Source organism: Protopterus annectens, chromosome 12.part0 (genome assembly GCF_019279795.1).
Source record: "Protopterus annectens isolate FY-2018-M chromosome 12.part0, PAN1.0, whole genome shotgun sequence".
Classification (NCBI taxonomy): domain Eukaryota; kingdom Metazoa; phylum Chordata; order Ceratodontiformes; family Protopteridae; genus Protopterus; species Protopterus annectens.
The window spans coordinates 32,382,543-32,403,062 of NC_056746.1; positions in this window are offsets into that span (position 1 = coordinate 32,382,543).

Genomic DNA, 20,520 nt, shown 5'->3' on the forward strand with positions numbered 1-20,520 from the left:
TCTAGGCCTTACCTTTGAGGTTACGGATGTAACTAAAGAATGCTTTGTGGTTATCCTTAGTTAGGGAAGCTAATTTGGATTCATAGTTAGCTTTGGAGGACTTCACTGGCAATCTTATTTGCTTGTTTAAGTTGAGGAGGAAGTGTTTCCAGTTTTGAAACCATTCCTTCCTACTCATCGACAGCAATTTCTGCCTCCTATTGTATAGCTTATTAATGGCAGTTGTTCACCAGGCAGGTTTGTTTTGCCTTGAAGATCTTGTTTTGGTTCTATCAGGTATGGCTGAGTCAGTATAATTGTACAGGTGCGTGTATAAGGCATTGGTGTATAACTCAGCATAGGTGTCTGTTCCATCAGTGGGGGGGGCTATGAGGCTATTTATACTGTCACGTAAGAAGTTGTAATTGGCCTTGAAGAAGTATTTTTAGTTTAATTCTTGCTGGGGGGGGGTCTTGTTGTGTTATAGTTACTTCTAGAGAGACTGATTTGTGTTCAGATCTCACTAGGGATGGACACACACTGGGGGTGGTACAGTGGTCCCTCATGTTGGTGAACACCATATCCAGGATGTTTGAGCCCCTTGTGGGTGTGTCAGCCAGCTGGTCTAGGGCATTGTAGTTAACAAAATCCAGAAACCTTTGGGCAAGTGAGTTAGAACACACATAATTTACCCAGTCTATGGATGGGTAATTAAAGTCACCCAGAACCAGGGTGTTTGTTTGTATCCTGATTCACTCAAGTAGATCCAAGTAGAATGAGGTCCGAAGTCACTAAATAACCGCATACATTTGAGTTTAAGACAATATTCATCAAGAAATGTATGATAATGAAAAAACAGTTATTTTAGCAACTTTCTAAGTTTATAAGAGTAATACTTAAAATCTGTCCCTGATTTCAGACCTTTGCCTTCTCAGTATTTTTGTCTTTGTCCAGACTTCCTGACCTTTGAGGTTGAGAGGTAGGGTGTATGTATGTGTCTGTATATACATAAAGCCAGCATACACTTCCTAGTGCATTATCCATAAATCCGTGGAGTCAGTGTTACAGTCTGCATGCATATTTCACATGAACGTTGTTAAAACATTTCACTGTCACTTTAATTACTCCAAATCCGTGGAGTAGTATGTGTAAGACATTTTGGGACTGTCATCCTTTTCTCTGTATTCTCGGGTCATGGAACAACGTGGCAAATAATTTCGTCATTGCTGTAACTGGCTTAATTAAAACAAAGAAATTATCCAAGTACGACGTTTGCTACTCCAGTCATATATCAACACTATTTTCTACAGATTAATTGTATGTAATTTGTTTTCTGTGGAAACCGTGTGAGACATTATCTGGAAATGAAAACAAAGGTTTCTTTAGAATTCAGTTTAGTGTTTTGCTCTTGAGGTGGTAATGACTCTTACATGTAAACGCTGCATGAAATTTCTAGGAATTCTGTCCATGTTAACGTTATAAAAAATGTTGCTAAGCATATTTATTTAACATTTGTTTACTGGGAAAGTCTGACTTAGAACGAACCCAATTTTCAGTGGAGGCCCAGGGAGAAATGTTCCAGATGTATGTCATATGCATATCTTTAGGAAGTAAATTGTGTTTCTAAAAATAAATAGCTGTACTCAAAGCATCAGGACCATCCCTATCAGCCTGCTCCTGTGAATGTTTCAAAGCTGAATGCATTAGTCCTGGTACTGAGCAGGTCTATTTGTCCTTGGTGGTGGGCATTTAAACATGTTACTACATGTAATGTTAGTGGGTTTTTAATATGTAGTCAAGAATATGAATCTTAAATGGTCATGTCCCTCTGCAATAACAAACACAGAACAATCTTCTGAAAACTTATTCTGTTTTCACTTAATTCACCTGAGAAGCAAATATCATAGGAAGACATAAGATGATGAAAGAAGATAACATGTGGAGACATGCTTAAAACAGTGCATGTAGTCTTACATGTTACATGTCTTACATGTAGTCTTACATGTAGTCTTAAAGCTATAGTGCAAGTACGTTACCTTAGGTGTCTCTTGAGTTCTTATTTGACTCAAGCACTGCCTTCTTAAGACCTGGTCCTGCCCTTGCCAAGCTCTAACCTGATCTCTAACTGAATTCTTCCCAAATTCTACTTTTGATTACTTTAAGTTTTTCTCTTGTTTTATCTGCCTTTCTTTCTTGCTCTTCTTTACAGTATATCTACAATCAGGTTCCTACTTGGGGATTATCCTGCCCCTGTTGTATTGGATTTTTTGAAACATATATAAATATACTGTCTTTGTTGATTTAATTTTATGTAAATGTTTTTTGTCAATATTACTATTGTAATTTTTAGTCTTTGTATTAATTACTGTTTTTTTTGTTTGTTTTTTTTTTTTTTGGCATGTCTGTAATTGTAATCAGAGCTTTCCTCCTCAGGTCTCCACTGAAAATGGGCCTTTGGCTCAGTTGGACCAACCCAGTAGACAAATGACAATAAATAAATAAAATAAAATAAAATATTTCTCTGATCAGTACATTGGCAAAGGCACTCATGTCATCTACGTCGTATTGTATGTTCACCTCTATGTTGACATTTACTGATATCTGTTGGTCCATCCATCCATCAATCCCAAATGAATGAGACTGAATAGGCAAAAATGTATTCTTCCTATACTAGGTCTGTGATTACTGTTTGTAGGTATTCCCTTTACTCTAAGATATGTCAGACTCAGAGATGGTATAGATATATACAGCAAGGATGCAAGCTCTGCAGCTTTCCACACTAGGGGATGGAAAGGGCCTTGCCTTGCCCCTGGAAAAATAAATAAATAAAAAGGAAAGGAGAAGACTGGCTTTCAACAGTAGCCACATTTTCCTGAAGTTGGTATTTTTTTTCATAAATCTGAAGCTCACAGTTATGAATCTCATGATTTCAATAGAGAGCCTTTCAGATCACCTCAGCTGACTCCTACCAACACAGAGAAGCACTGGCTGCATGTACACATCCTGCAATGGCTGCATTTACACATCCTGCAGTGGCTGCAGGTACACATCCTAATATGGATGCATGTTCACATCCTGTGGTAGCTGCATGTACATATCCTGCAACGGCTGCAGGTACACATCCTGCAATGGGTGCATTTACAGATCTTGAAGTGGCTGCAGGTACACATCCTACTGTGGCTGCATGTACACATCCTGCAGTGGCTGAAAGTAAACATCCTACTGTGGCTGCATATTCACATCCTGCAGTGCTGCAGGTACACATTCTGCAGTGGCTACAGGTACACATCCTGCAGTAGCTGCATGTACACATACTGCAGTGGCTACAGGTACACATCCTGCAGTGGCTCCAGGTACAGATCCTGCAGTGCTGCAGGTACACATCCTGCAGTGGCTGCAAGTACACATCCTACTGTGTCTGCATGTACACATCCTGCAGTGGCTGCATGCACACATACTGCAATGGCTGTAAGTGCACATCCTGCATTGGCTGCATGCACACATTCTGCAGTGCTGCAGGTACACATTCTGCAGTAGCTACAGGTACACATCCTGCAGTAGCTGCATGTACACATCCTGCAGTGGCTACAGGTACACATCCTGCAGTGGCTTCAAGTACAGATCCTGCAGTGGCTGCATGTACACATCCTGCAGTGCTGCATGTACCCATCCTGCAGTGCTGCATGTTCATGTCCTGCAGTGCTGCAGGTACACATCCTGCAGTGGCTACAGGTACACATCCTGCAGTGGCTGCATTTATACATCCTGCAGTGGCTGCAGGTACAGATCCTGCAGTGGCTGCAAGTACACATCCTACTGTGTCTGCATGTACACATCCTGCAGTGGCTGCATGCACACATTCTGCAGTGCTGCATGTACATATCCTGCAGTGGTTGCATGTACACATACTCAATGGCTGTAAGTACACATCCTGCATTGGCTGCATGCACACATTCTGCAGTGGTGCATGTACACATCCTGTAGTGGCTGCATGTACACATTCTGCAGTGCTGTAGGTACACATCCTGCAGTGGCTACAGGTACACATCTTCCTGACCACCAATTTCCTTACTCTTTTTCTTGCAGTATGAGCACTGCAGCCCTGAGAAGTAACCTAATTTCTGCTGCTTTTAACAATGATTTTATTCTTTTAGTCAGTATCCTAAGATCATGGCCGTGGGTTAGTATGAGGATATGCACTGACAAGAGCTGCAATTTTCTTAAAGCTATAATGGCATATTGTAAAAGTGGCTGATGGCTGTCCAAATGTCAAAACTTACCATGTGGAGTCTGATTAAGTTTATCATGCACTTATTATAGTAAATTGTAAGTCCTATTTCCTTACTTAGTAGGTTCTGAACTGCACATACCTGGTCAAAATTGATATTTTGCTGATCTCTTATTGGGTGATAAGTTTCTGCCAGCAGTCATGTTCTGCATGAGGCTACAGACATATTCAGTGTGACCAACCAGGAGGACCTGCCTTCAGTTATTAAATGTTTACCTATGCTGATGCCTACTTCAGGCCACCAATGAAGTTAAAGCGACATATTATCAACTGATCCCCTTATGCATTCAGCTGCAGGGTTAGACTGCACTGATGAACGTGGCATTTTAATGAATGATGATTCAAAAAGAAGTACTGAAGCACTAAAGACAGGTGGCTATCAAAAACTGAATTGACAGGAACAGCTTCAGAGACCTGGACTGAAGCCAAACATTTATGGGAGTCACAAATCAGTACTGTTTATTGCTATCAAGTTTGGTAAATGCTTCCTCAACATCAAAAACAAAATGAGTGCTCAGGAGCTAGGTCTCTGCATTTGTGTCTGGGGGATGACCATTGGAATTCTAGTCTGCCCGCTGGTTCTATGTAGGATTCCTGGATTGCCAGGCTAAGGATACCTGCCTCAGCCTGAAATGAAACAAGCTCAATATAGCTGTCATTAATGATAGTAAAGTTAAGACGTGTAAAACAGTGCAAGCAAGTGGAAATGTTTGTTTAATTTTTTAGCCTGTTAAAGCACCAATATAAAATCTTCTGCCAGAAAAGTGGACAGAAACGTGGACGGTACAATGGCAATGCAGTTTCACGGACAGCTCTTTTGATTCCCATCATTGAATAAGCTGGAAGCATTGTCCAAGTCCGGAGGAATGTGTGACCTGTAGCACCACTCCAGACTGCTGCAGGTTTGTCACTCTGTTGCATTTACTCAGATACAGCACAGCTAAATGGGTCAGATCAGGTGTTCCTTCAGGAACAGAGTAGTTTTGCAGGATGTATTGATACGAAAATGGACAGCATTAGTACACCTCTAAAATCACTCAGACACATGAAGAACTTAACAGGGATATAAGAAATATTAAAACCTGAAAGTGCCTTCACAATACATTTCCACTAGGTCCATTCTGATAACACAAGAGGCTTAAAAGCATAGTAAATGAACATGTAATCCTCTTGTGTTAGAAGCAGTGTTTCAGTTAAAGACTTGCTTTTATATAAAGAACGTGGATTCTCTTTCTAAACTGTGGTGCTCTCAGATGTACTGGACTCAGTGCTGATTATAAGTGGAAACATCTAATTTGTTAATGTCATTTTAATTGAGTGGCACAGTGGCACAGTGACATAGTGGGGTAGTATTGTTGTCATTTAGCAGGAGATACTGTAGACAGATTCATTGTGGGATGCCTTCTGAGTGGAGTCCGCATGCTGCCTCTGAGATTACAGGGGTTTTCTCCAAGTACTCCAGTATTTTTCCCATATCCCAAACACATATGCTGTGCAGATTGATGGCTACAAGTTGACCACAGGTGTGTGCGTGTGTGTGTGTGTGTGTGTGTGTGTGTGTGTGTGTGTGTGTGTGTGTGTGTGTGTGTGTGTGTGTGTGTGCGTGTGTGTGTGTGTGTGTGTGTGTGTGTGTGTGTGTGTGTGTGTGTGTGTGTGTGTGTGTGTGTGTGTGTGAAAGGCCTAGTAATCTACTTCAATTCCTCCTTCTCGCCTGGCAACTTCTGTGGATGGCCTTGACTGTTCATGGGATCACTATAGGATATGGATGAGACTCAACAGCATTGGATAGATTTTAATTCATTAATTCATCACTGCTTATTACTCATTAATTTTAAAATATTTCCTTTATTTATTGATTTGGAATGATTTTGATTTATTAAATGTTCTCTGGTTATTATTGATTTATATTTTATTTATTTATTTATTTATTTTACATTTGTTTACCAGGAAAGTCCAACTGGATCAAAGTCCTTTTTCAGTGGAGGACCAGGGAGAAAAGAAAAAACGTACAAATTTAAGAATGATTCAAACACAACCTATATGACACACACAGTTGTCAATAGTCGAAGAATATACAAGTGTAATGTGGAGGTGTAGTTAACACAGAATTAGATAGCCTTTGTATAAAAGTACTAATAATGAGGCAATAATTACAGAAGCAGCACAAGGAACAACCTGTTTAATCAGGAGACATACATGGACATATCCATTCTTTGGATAGGTGAGGTTTTAGTATTAGTTTGAAGTGAGCTGAGTTTTGATGACTGTTTTTAAATTCTTTGTATTTGTTTATTGCAGTTGTTTGTGGTCTGTTTTATTCTCCACTTTGAATTATGCTGAACTGAATTACCAGAAATTGTACTACGTGTATATTATTTTTTTTAAAGCCATTAGTCATTCTTTTGCAATCCAAGGGTTGTCTGACTGAAAAGCGCTGAGAAGCCAGCTGTGACAGTCATACAAGTGAAAGGTAGATGGCCTTGAGAAAGTTCTAGTGAACCCTTTAGTTACTTGGAAAGGGTATACATTTCCTAGCATTTCCCAGAAATACTAACTGCAGTTATAGGATGCTGTTTGCAGTTAGAAGGAACACTCAGGAGAAATCCTGAACCCAATGAACTTTGTCACCTTTTGATGATGTAGTTTCAAAAGAAAGTGGGTGTATTGGGCCCATTTCTATAAATGAGATCACTGTGGCAATAAACATTTATAAGGTGTCAAGTCTTCAAGAGTGGATGAAACCAAGCCAGAAATGTTGAAGTGACTAGATATCTTTAGGGTATTCAGTGTGTGGAAGAATGGAGCAATACAGCTGAAACAGAAAAAGGAGGTGGTGGTCAGTTTCAGAAAGTAGGACAGAAAAACATGCTCCAATTACAAAGGCTTATAGGTTCATAGGTAGGTACTAGGCTATTGGCCCTAGGGCCTATATAAGCCTAGCCAAAAAGGTACCCTGGCTTTCACCACCCAAGAAAATTATTTTTCTGTGCCCCTGTCAAGCAGAGCCACAGAAGTGTTCCCTGGGGTGAATTTCCTATTTCCCATCCAATCATCAAGATTTTTCTTGAAGAGTGCTTATGAGGAGCTCTGTTTGACATAGATAGGTAGTCTGTTCCAGAGTATGGGAAGTCTCTGGGACAGGAATCTATCCCTCCAGTATGTTCTGTTTATTGTGGTGACAAGATTTAGGTCCCTAGAGCATGTAGCTTGGAGGGATTGGGATTTCTTTAAGTGGAGCAAGTCCAACAGCTCTGGGTTTGACATAGCTTTGTATGTAAGGCAAAGATCGCCCCTGAGTAGGCGATATGTGATGGAGTAAAGCTGTAGTTTTTTGAGATGGTCTGCATAGGGCATCTGTTTGATGCCAGTAATCCTCTTTGTGAAGTATTTCTGTGGTCTTTCCAGTTGTTGTAGATGTCTTGTGAGGTACATACCAAAAGGGGCGTTGTACTCTATAATGGGTCTAATGAGTGACGAGTAGAGGGAAACAATTACCTCTTTTTTTCTGAATGAGAGACTTTACAGAGGGATCACAGGCCACATCAATGCACTGGAAAGGAAACTTTGCCCAGTAACTGATCCTTCTATCAGGTAGAATATTGTAGATTTTCTCTTAGCAAAAGGCAAAAATGGATTAAAACATTGTCCTATAGTGTAGGCATTGGAAGGTGTGGATGACTCAGCAGTACAGTCTATAGGTATTTCACAGACTTGGAGAAACCATATGACTACATCCTCCAGAATATCTTGTGGGAGATAATACAGCATGACAGGGTTGCAGGACCACTGGTACATGTCATCCACTTGTGGTAGTTCCACATGCACAGCCATGTCTTCATTCTTAGCTTTAACATTGCATACATGGATTTAAGGTGGGAGTAAGCTTATGCCAAGGTGGGTCTTGTCAAGGCACAAGTGAAGTTTCCAAAGTATGATTTTCATAGTAGAATATCAAGGCATAAGTGAAGTTTGGAAATAAGCCATTCTAAAGGTATGAGGGTTGTATTTTTTCATTTGCAGATGTCATTGCCACATTGGTCTCAGCTAACTATGTTCCCTAGCATAACCTGAAGTGATCTGCTGATGAGCAGGAACCAGGTGGGTTGAAAATCAGCACTTCCAATTCAGACATCATGGTTCCTGCCTTGAAGAGAGTTGATGCTCTCTGCAGGTGATAGGACAGCTGTTATTCAGTCATGGAGTCCCATTTGGAAAATAGGATACTTGGGGTAAGGAGTCTGAAGAACGGGCTGATGTAAGAAGAAAGGTGTACTACTCACTTCTTCCACACATTGAACAGAACAGTAGCAGTGAGACAAGAGCCACGTCATTGGATGAAACGTTCAGTCTGTCGGAGAACCTCCTCATCCTTACTACGATCATTAAATCTTGTAATGATTTAGGATTTGCCAGAAGAGGTACAACGACAGACACAAGTAGCAGCTCTACTCCAAGGTCTTCCAAGAATGCTTAGCTACTTACTCTGTCATGAGGAATCAACTTAGAAACCCTACAAAAGAATCACATTTCTGCTGCTGAGATACTTTAGGTTGCAAAGGGCATCTACTGTAGATGTAATCTGCATGTTTCACACACCAGGTGTAAAATTATGATCGTAGTAAGGAGGCCACAGGGCAGACATGGAGCACACTGCAAAGGTACATTCTGGTAGTTTCTGGAATTAATAAATAACACACTACAATATGTATCTCTCATCTTACCTGACACCATCTGGGATACTGCAGGAAACAACACTCTACATGCTGTATCTCTCATCTTACCTGAGTGCATCTGGGATACTGCAGAATAAGCGGGGAAGTGCTGGTACTGCAGATATAAGGAAACATATTGTCATTGTTCAGCCTGACATTATAACGATCCTCATCACAACAGGCATGAGGTTTAGAAAATGGATGGACAGATGGATGGATTTACAGATAAAAGGATGGATGGAAATTGCCCTATACCATCTGTTACCTTCTGGCCTCTAAAATCTCCATGCTGCTTAGAAATGCATCTGTGCCACAATTAGTTTGGATAACAATTTTTAATCACACCAAAATAACTTCTACTACCCTGGTGATTTTGTATACCATCACACTAAACCCTTTACATCTGCCTTCTCCAGAGCTGACTGTGTCTCTGTTGTTTGGAAAGCTACATGCTTCATTTCTTGAAATTCACTGGTTCTGGTTCCTGTATAGCCCTTCTGTTTCATACAAACCTAGAAATGAACCAACGCTATAAGCGTGGATGGTAAAATGAGGAGTTCAGCACTACAAACTCGACACATATTGCAAGCTTACATAGGAAGGATCTTTACATTTACAGAATTTAAAGCACTCTATCCCTATGTTGCTCTCACATGGTTGAGTTTAATCAGATAATAGCTCCTGTCATTCTGTTGCCCCATATTTGAGAGAACATCCTTGGCAGTGGTACACTCCTGACTTCATTCTGGACTGCTCTTATAGTAAACCTTTTAATTGCCTTACTCACATAGATTGATAGATTGTTAGTAGGCTAACGACCTGGTGGACCTTTCTAAGCATATCAAAGTTTTCCCGAAAGAGTAATGATATGTCATATCCAGTTAGGAATTTATAAGCTACCTCTGTCCATAATGGACATCAGTGCCAGGCCCAGTGTAAATTTCCTAACATATAACATGTATATTTCCAGCACAACTGCAGTACAGGTTACAGAGCTACCCAATGACTTCAGCCCTGTATAATAGGCAGAAGCAAGGGATGGTACCCCACGTTTTCAGAAAGGTCAAAATTTACTTCTGGTAAAAAAAATATAGGTACATAGGTAAGTATTCAGTGAGCTGCCCTTGCTGGCCATTTCAAGTCTAGCCAATTTCCTCATTTGTGTATTTATTTATTTATTTTCTTTGCCAGAAATGTCTGTCTGGGCACTAGTGCCATTTTCAGTGGAGGCCCAGGGAGAAATGCTCCATTTTATGGAGTGAGCAGAAGGCAGTGATAAGAGTTACACAATAAATATACATACACAGACGACTAATGATATGACAGTTAACTAAGAAATAATCAATGTACATACATAGAACAGTAAATGTACATACACATACTAGTAATGAAAACATGAAAAAACACAAATACTATAAAATATTAGTCAATATCAACCTTGTAAGAGTCTAGTTATTTTCAAATGATATCAGCTGAAAACAAACATTGAGTAGGTGATAGTGAAGTAATTATAGGATGAAGATAGTTACAAATTATGAAGGAGTATTGAGTTGGTCCAAGTGAAAGGGAGACAGAGATAGTACTGGACAGTAGGACATGATGGTCAGATAAAGACTGTGAAGAAGTAGCTGCAATATGGCCAGTTACATAAAAAGAGTGGTGACAGTAAGTTGCTGGAGATTATCCAGAAACATCATGTAAACAGAGTTGGCAACTGAGTTGGTAGGACTTTAGTTGAGTTTAAAATGGCAGTGCATGGTGCAGTGGTTAACGTTGTCACATCACAGCAAAAGCTTCTCCAGTTCGATTCTCGGCTGCGGTGCCTTCTGTGCAGAGCCTGCATGTCCTTCCTGCACTTGTGTGGGTTTTCTCCAAATGTTCTGGTTTCCTCCCATGTTACAAAGACATGTATTGGGAGCGTTTCTCCGCAGGCCTCCACTGAAAATTAACTCGTTCCAAGTCAAACTTTCTCTATAACCAAATGTTAAAATAAATAAATAAAATTGATTTTAGGGAGTGTTCTTGTCATATTGCTAGTGGGATGGAGTTCTAGGATTTAGTGAGATGGTGAGAGTAGTGGTTTGCTAGCAGACTTGTTGGATTTGGATACATGTGATACGTATTTATCCAATAAACATAGCGGCCTGGAAAGATTATATATTTGTATGAGGCTACAAATGGATGGACAGTTGCTAGGTTTATATACAATGTTATGGATTTGTGGAAGTTGTGACGAGGTCAGATAATGTGGAAATTCCAGCCACTGCAGTTCACCTAGTGTGGTACTGGATTCTATCTGGAAGGTTCTCAACAAACTGTGGTATTCTGTAGAAACATGCCTCAAGTTTGTTCAGCAAGGTTACTTGTACATTGTTAAGAATGGGTGCAGAATACATTAGAGTAGGAAAAAGGAGAGAAGAGGTAAGGTGTTTTCTTACATTGTCTGAGAGGAACGGTTTAACTCTATAGACAGAATACAGTTTTAGGTGTATTTTTTTGATCCTTATTGGAATTTTGACACTCAAAATGCCGAGTGCTGACAAACCAGAAAAAAAGAAAACACAGGAGAAGAGCAAATTAATTATAACAAAATATATTTCACTGCTCAACTTGTTACTACTGTCCTAAAATAAAAGATAAATTACAATCCGAATGCTATCACTGAGGCTTTCTTTTTGCTGTCCTTAGTATGGCAATTGGTACTCAACAACAACCCTGCTGCGGGTTGTGGCTCCAAGCACATACCTTGCTGCAGTGAATGAAACTTTTAATGGCCCTTTAGCAGCACAACAACCTCTCCTTCACTTTGCAGTACTGCATTATATTCAAAGCCCAAATCCTGCCAGTACAAATCAAGTTATCAGATTTTTTTTTCTTCAGCGACATGGTCTGATTGGCCTGGGTCTGCCTGCTCCATTCACCCTTGCTACCCTTGGGCTCACTCCATTGCCCGACCATACCCCCAGTTCTCACCCATCCCCACCATCTTTAAGCTATTACCCAGCTACACCCTCCATTACCTCACACTCTATCAAAATGTCTCTATCATAACACCCCCATACCACAAACTACCATATTGCTACACTAATATATATCCAAAGAAAATACACAACTCACCTCCCACTCCTCTAATACTGAAAGATAAAGACAAACAATCCCATACAAACTATGAACACAATTATAACCCACATACTAATTCCATAGCAAATACTACTATTTATTTTTATCTCCTCCCACCTCACTAATCTAGACCCCATGTCTATCCCCACTAAAGTCTTACGTTACAAACATTCCATCACCCCCCCTAACTCAGTACTCAGAAATATCCCCCTCCCTGTTAACCAAACACTTCCACACTTCAAAAAAATAAATAAATAAAAATTCCATACACAACTAGCTCCATTCTCTCTAACAACCATTTCCTCCATCGGCTCAAAAAACTACAACTCCCAGCTTATACACCAAAACCCCCAACATTACTACTAAGTGTGACATACAAACTAACCCAGCACCTAACTCATCAAATATACCCTCCCAAACTCACCCCCCCAAACATTTAAAGCTAATCACATTCAATGTCCAAGCATTCAAAATAAAATAACCAACCCAACATTATTGCTGCCATGGAAATTTGGCTCAAGCCACATAACAAGGACTTTGAATTTCTTCCCACAGGTTTTTGGACTCTCAGACAAGAAAGAGTAAAAAAAAAGAGGTGGTGTTCCTCTTTTCTACCTCATCTCTTACCGTACATGCCCCTACCCCAATAATATCCCAGTGTTCTCCACAACATACATTCTAATATCTTATCTAAACATAAACAGCAACCAAAAAAAAAAAAAACTATACATAGTAGTTATCTATATTCCTCAGGCAATAAAATACATATTTTAGAAGATATCCTGGCTTGGATATCCCAAAATAGCAAAAAACAAAGCTATTATCTTAGGGGACATAAACATAAATGGGTCCAATACCTACTCATAGTTTCCTTCATCTCACATTAGGTTCGACCATTTCATCCAGTTAGTCACATCACCTACCAGGCCCAACAAAGGAAGCATAGCTGGAGCCATCCTAAAGTGGATTCTAGTGACCCCCAAGAAATCCACTCAGCTGGCACAATCACAAATACAATAAGAGATCATCTCCCAGCATTTGTCCTCAGAGCCACTCCCCCTCTGCAAAGAGAACACGTCACCAAACAAACCTGAAATCTAGATAATTTTAACCCACAAACCTTCATCAGCATTCTGAACCTCATCAGCTGGAACTTCTTAAAAAGTATTCCCCTAGATGAAACAGTCACTCAGTTTAACAATATATTTCTTGAAACCTTAAACAAACTTGCCCATCCCTAGTTAAAAAGAATTAAAATGAACTATGCCCTCTGGTTTATAAAATCTACAAAAATACTGATACACAGTTGTGATAAAATCTGGAAACAATGGAAAAAAAACAAAAACCCCTCCACCGTACAAGACTACTGGCAACTCTGCAACTCCGTCAAAAAGCAAATAAAAGGATAAAAAGCAATACTATCCAAAATTTCAGTCCAATAACTACATCCCCAAAATGTTCTGGCCATCAATATCATCTCCCTTAAACCCTGGCACTAAAGCAACACACACTCCATTCCTAGACAAAACTAATTCAGATACAGCCAACCTCTGTAACACCAACTTCATCAAAACTATACCCAATATCACCACTAACTTTCCCCAAGTCCCCGCCGATCCTGTCATCTACTCAGACACACTTGTAGTACCCCCCCAGATCGTAATGGTTTCCTTTCTGCTCCTGCTTCTTTTTTCCCATAACACCAGTCACCACTGCCACTAGTAAAGGACTGTTAAGTAAACTTAAACCAGGTGATAATGCAGCAGATAACCTACCTGCTGAATATCTCAAACTAGCAGCAGGCGCAATTGCATATCCCATCAGCATACTAATAAATAGATCTATACGTGAATCATATGTTCCACATATCTGGAAAAAGACTTTTATTCTTTCACTCCACAAAGGTAGCAGCCCTGCTGATCCATTTAACTGCTGCCCTATTGCTATACTTTCCTCTATCTCAAAAATTCTGGAAAAGAGTATTCAATCCCAAATCCTGGACTATCTCTCAAACAAACAAACTCTGTCACCCACACAACACGATTTCAGACCAGACCACAGCACTATGGCTGCCTTACTCTCCTTCATGGACACAATCAACAAACACAGGGACTCCAGCAAATATGCTGCCTTCATATTTCTAAATCTTTCAAAAGCCTTCAACACCATTTCTTATCCCCTTCTTCTAAACAAACTCCTTCAAACAGTTCTCTCCTCCTTCGCCCTCGCTTGGTCCTCAAGCTACCTATCTGATAGGGTACAAGCAGCCCAATGGAGTTCCTCCCCTTCCCTCTTATCTTCCCAACCCAGCTGGTGTACCCCAAGGCTCTAGGTATGGCCCCCTACTTTTTAGTTTATTCATCAATAACCTGCATCTATCACTCTCCCATGGGTACACTGACAACTCTATCATTATCTTCTCTGCAGGATCCATTTCCACTCTCCAAAACACAACCCAAATTGCATTCGCCTCCATTGACAGCTGGTTAATCAACAATAACCTACTACTCAACACAAACAAAACCAAGCTACTGGTGTTCTCCCCTAAAAAAAACACCCCAGTAAACAAACACCAAATCATCATTTATTATTAGAGGAACACCTATCGAAATAGGCTCCCACACAAAGCTACTAGATGTAATAATAGATGAGCATATCAAATTCGACTTACACATTCAACACAACATAAAAAAAACACCAAAAGCTGGGCCTTCTTCATAGGCACAAACATTTCCTCACTTCCACTACAAAAAAAAAAAAACTCTCACCACCAACTATATTCTATCATCTCTGACATATGGACCCCCCATTGGTCACAAACATACCCTCTTCATTAAAATTGAAACTGGAGACCTGTTTCAACAAAATTGCCAGGTTTGCTGCCAACACCTCCTACTCCACCCACCACTGCCATGCTCTACAATTTCTTGAATGGCTTGAACTACCCCATCATCTTACCTACATACAGCTAACCACTACTTACAAGGTAGTTTATAAGCCCTCTATATGACTTCACTATTTTCACGCTACATATTAAAAAGATCTCTCAGATCAGAAATCCAGCAGCTTCTTCAGGTTCACAAACCTAACCTACCTGCTGGCCAATTACTGTATTCTTACTTTGTAGCTAGAAACTGAAATGCTCTTCCATTTCATATTAGGTCTACCCAAAATTTTGCAGTCTTTAAAACTTCCTTACACAACAACCTCACCAACACATGAATCTGTAACTGCCCAAATGCACACACCCCTGTGCACCATACTCCTCAACCTCCATAACCAAATTCACCCCCTACATCTTTCCTTGTACCTATTCTATACTTATACATTCACCCCTACATCTTGCCTTGTATCTATTCTATACTTATACATTCACCCCTACATCTTTCCTTGTACCTATTCTATACTTATACATTCACCACTACATCATTCCTTGTATATATTCTATACTTATACATTCACCCCTACATCTTTTCTTGTATCTATTCTGTACTTATACATTCACCAGTACATCTTGCCTTGTATCTATTCTATACTTATACATTCACCCCTACATCTTTCCTTGTACATATTCTATACTTATACATTCACCCCTACATCTTTCCTTGTTTCTGTTATATCCTTATACATTCACCCCTTCATCTTTCCTTGTTTCGATTATATACTTATACATTCACCCCTACATCTTTCCATGTATCTATTCTATACTTATACATTCAGCCCTACATCTTTCCTTGTATCTATTCTATACTTATACATTCACCCCTACATTTTCCTTGTATCTATTCTATACTTATACATTCACCCCTACATCTTTCCTTGTTTCTATTCTATACTTATACATTCACCACTACATCATTCCTTGTATCTATTCTATACTTATACATTCACCCCTACATCTTGCCTTGTATCTATTCTATACTTATACATTCACCCCTACATATTTCCTTGTATCTTTTCTATACATATACATTCACCCCTACATCTTTCCTTGTATCTAATCTATACTTATAGGTTCACCCCTACATCTTTCCTTGTTTCTGTTATATACTTACATCATCCCCTTCATCTCCTTGTTTCTATTCTATACTTATACATTCACCCTACATCTTTCTTTGTATCTATACTGATACATTCACCCCTACATTTTCCTTGTATCTATTCTATACTTATACATTCACCCCTACATCATTACTTGTATCTATTCTATACTTATACATTTACCCCTACATCTTTTCATGTATCTATTCTATACTTATACATTTACCCCTACATAATTCCTTGTATCTATACTTATACATTCACCCCTACATCTTTTCTTGTATCTATTCTATACTTATACATTCACTTTTACATATTTCCTTGTTTCTATTCTATACTTATACATTCACCCCTACATCTTTCCATGTATCTATTCTATACTTATACATTCACCCCTACATAATTCCTTGTATCTATACTTATACATTCACCCCTACATATTTCCTTGTATCTATTCTATACTTATACATTCAACCCTACATCTTTTCTTGTATCTATTCTATACTTATACATTTACTTCTACATATTTCCTTGTTTCTATTCTATACTTATACATTCACCCCTACATCTTTCCATGTATCTATTCTATACTTATACATTCAACCCTACATAATTCCTTGTATCTATACTTATACATTCACCCCTACATATTTCCTTGTGTCTATTCTATACTTATACATTCACCCCTACATCATTCTTTGTATCTATTCTATACTTATACATTTACTTCTACATATTTCCTTGTTTCTATTCTATACTTATACATTCACCCCTACATCTTTCCATGTATCTATTCTATACTTATACATTCACCCCTGCATAATTCCTTGTATCTATACTTATACATTCACCCCTACATATTTCCTTGTGTCTATTCTATACTTATACATTCACCCCTACATCTTTCCATGTATCTATTCTATACTTATACATTCACCCCTACATAATTCCTTGTATCTATACTTATACATTCACCCCTACATCATTCCTTGTATCTATTCTGTACTTATACATTCACCCCTACATCTTTTCTTGTATCTATTCTATACTTATACATTTACTTCTACATATTTCCTTGTTTCTATTCTATACTTATACATTCACCCCTACATCTTTCCATGTATCTATTCTATACTTATACATTCACCCCTACATAATTACTTGTATCTATACTTATACATTCACCCCTACATATTTCCTTGTTTCTATTCTATACTTATACATTCAACTCTACATCTTTTCTTGTATCTATTCTATACTTATACATTTACTTCTACATATTTCCTTGTTTCTATTCTATGTATACATTCACCCCTTCATATTTCCTTGTATCTTTTCTATACATATACATTCACCCCTACATACTTCCTTGTATCTATACTTATACATTCACCCCTACATCTTTCCTTGTATCTATTCTATACTTATACATTCACCCCTACATCTTTCCATGTATCTATTCTATACTTATACATTCACCCCTACATCTTTCCTTGTATCTATACTTATACATTCACCCCTACATCATTCCTTGTATCTATTCTGTACTTATACATTCACCCCTACATCTTTCCTTGAATCTATTCTATACTTATACATTCACCCCTACATCTTGCCTTGTATCTATTCTATACTTATACATTCACCCCTACATCATTCATTGTATCTATTCTATACTTATACATTCACCCCTACATCTTTCCTTGTTTCTATTCTATGCCTATACATTCACCCCTACATCTTTACTTGTATCTATTCTATACTTATACATTCACCCCTACATCAATCCTTCAATCTATACTTATACATCCACCCCTACATTATTCCTTGTATCTATTCTGTACTTATACATTCACCCCTACATCTTTCCTTGTTACTGTTATATACTTATACATTCACCCCTACATCTTGCCTTGTATCTATTCTATACTTATACATTCACCCCTACATCATTTCTTGTATCAATACTTATGCATTCACCCTTCATCTTGCCTTATATCTATTCTATACTTATACATTCACCCCTACATCTTTCCTTGTATCTATTCTATACTTATACATTCACCCCTACATCTTGCCTTGTACCTATTCTATACTTATACATTCATCCCTACATCATTCCTTGTATCTATTCTATACTTATACATTCACCCCTACATCTTTTCTTGTATCTATTCTGTACTTATACATTCACCCCTACATCTTGCCTTGTATCTATTCTATACTTATACATTCACCCCTACATCTTTCCTTGTACCTATTCTATACTTATACATTCACCCCTACGTATTTTCTTGTATCTATTCTATACTTATACATTCACCCCTACATCTTTTCTTGTATCTCTTCTGTACTTATACATTCACCCCTACATCTTTCCTTGTTTCTATTATATACTTATACATTCACCCCTACATCATTCCTTGTATCTATTCTATACTTATAAATTCACCCCTACATCTTGCCTTGTATCTATTCTATACTTATACATTCACCCCTACATCTTTTCTAGTATCTCTGCTGTACTTATACATCTCACATCTTTCCTTGTTTCTATTATATACTTATACATTCACCCCTACATCTTTCCTTGTATCTATTCTATACTTATACATTCACCCCTACATCTTTCCTTGTTTCTGTTATATACTTATACATTCACCCCTTCATCTTTCCTTGTTTCTATTATATACTTATACATTCACCCCTACATCTTTCCTTGTATCTATTCTATACTTATACATTCACCCCTACATTTTCCTTGTATCTATTCTATACTTATACATTCACCCCTACATTTTCATTGTATCTATTCTATACTTATACATTCACCCCTACATCTTTTCTTCTATCTATTCTGCACTTATACATTCACCCCTACATCTTTTCTTGTATCTATTCTGTACTTATACATTCACACCTACATCTTTCCTTGTATCTATTCTATACTTATGCATTCACCCCTACATCTTTCCTTGTATATTCTATACTTATTCATTCACCCCTACATCTTTCTTCGTATCTATTCTATACTTATACATTTACCGCTACAGCTTTCCTTGTATCTATTATTACATACATCTTTCCTTGTACCTATTCTATATTTATACATTCACCTCTATATCTTTCTATCTATTCTATATATACATTTTCCTTGTATCTATTCTATACTTATACATTCACTCACATCTTTTCTTGTATCTATTCTATATTCAATTCATATCTTTCTCTTGTATCTATTCTATATATTCATACATCTTTCCTTGTATTCTATACTTATACATTCACCTTAAATCTTTCCTTGTATATATTCTATATACATTTCTTACATCTTTTCTTGTATCTATTCTGTACTTATACATTCACCCCTACATCTAGAATATCTGAATAGATAAGTATAGAATAGAAACAAGGAAGAATGTAGGGGTGAATGTATAAGTACAGAATAGATACAAGAAAAGATGTAGGGGTGAATGTATAAGTATAGAACAGATACAAGGAAAGATGTAGTGAATGTATAAGTATAGAATAGAAGGAAAGATGTAGGGTGAATGTATATAGAATAGATACAAGGCAAGATGTATAGATACAAGAAAAGATGTAGGGTGAATGTTATATAGAATAGATACAAGGCAAGATGTAGGGGTGAATGTATAAGTATATAATAGAAACAAGGAAGATGTAGGGGTGAATGGTTACATAGAATAGATACAAGGCAAGATGTAGGGTGAATGTATAAGTATAGATACAAGGAATGATGTAGGGGTGAATGTATAAGTATAGAATAGATACAAGGAAAGATGTAGGGGTGAATGTATAAGTATAGAATAGATACAAGGAAAGATGTAGGGGTGAATGTATAAGTATAGAATAGATACAAGGCAAGATGTAGGGGTGAATGTATAAGTATAGAATAGATACAAGGCAAGATGTAGGGGTGAATTTATAAGCATAGAATAGATACAAGGAAAGATGTAGGGGTGAATGTATAAGTATAGAATAGATACAAGGAAAGATGTAGGGTGAATGTATAAGTATAGAATAGATACAAGGAAAGATGTAGGGTGAATGTATAGAATAGATACAAGGAAAGATGTAGGGGTGAATGTATATAGAATAGATACAAGGAAAGATGTAGGGTGAATGTATAAGCATAGAATAGATACAAGGCAAGATGTAGGGTGAATGTATAAGCATAGAATAGATACAAGGCAAGATGTAGGGGTGAATGTATAAGTACAGAATAGATACAAGAAAAGATGTAGGGGTGAATGTATAAGTATAGAATAGATATAAGGCAAGATGTAGGGGTGAATGTATCAGTATAGAATAGAAACAAGGCAAGATGTAGGGGTGAATGTATAAGTATAGAAGAGATAC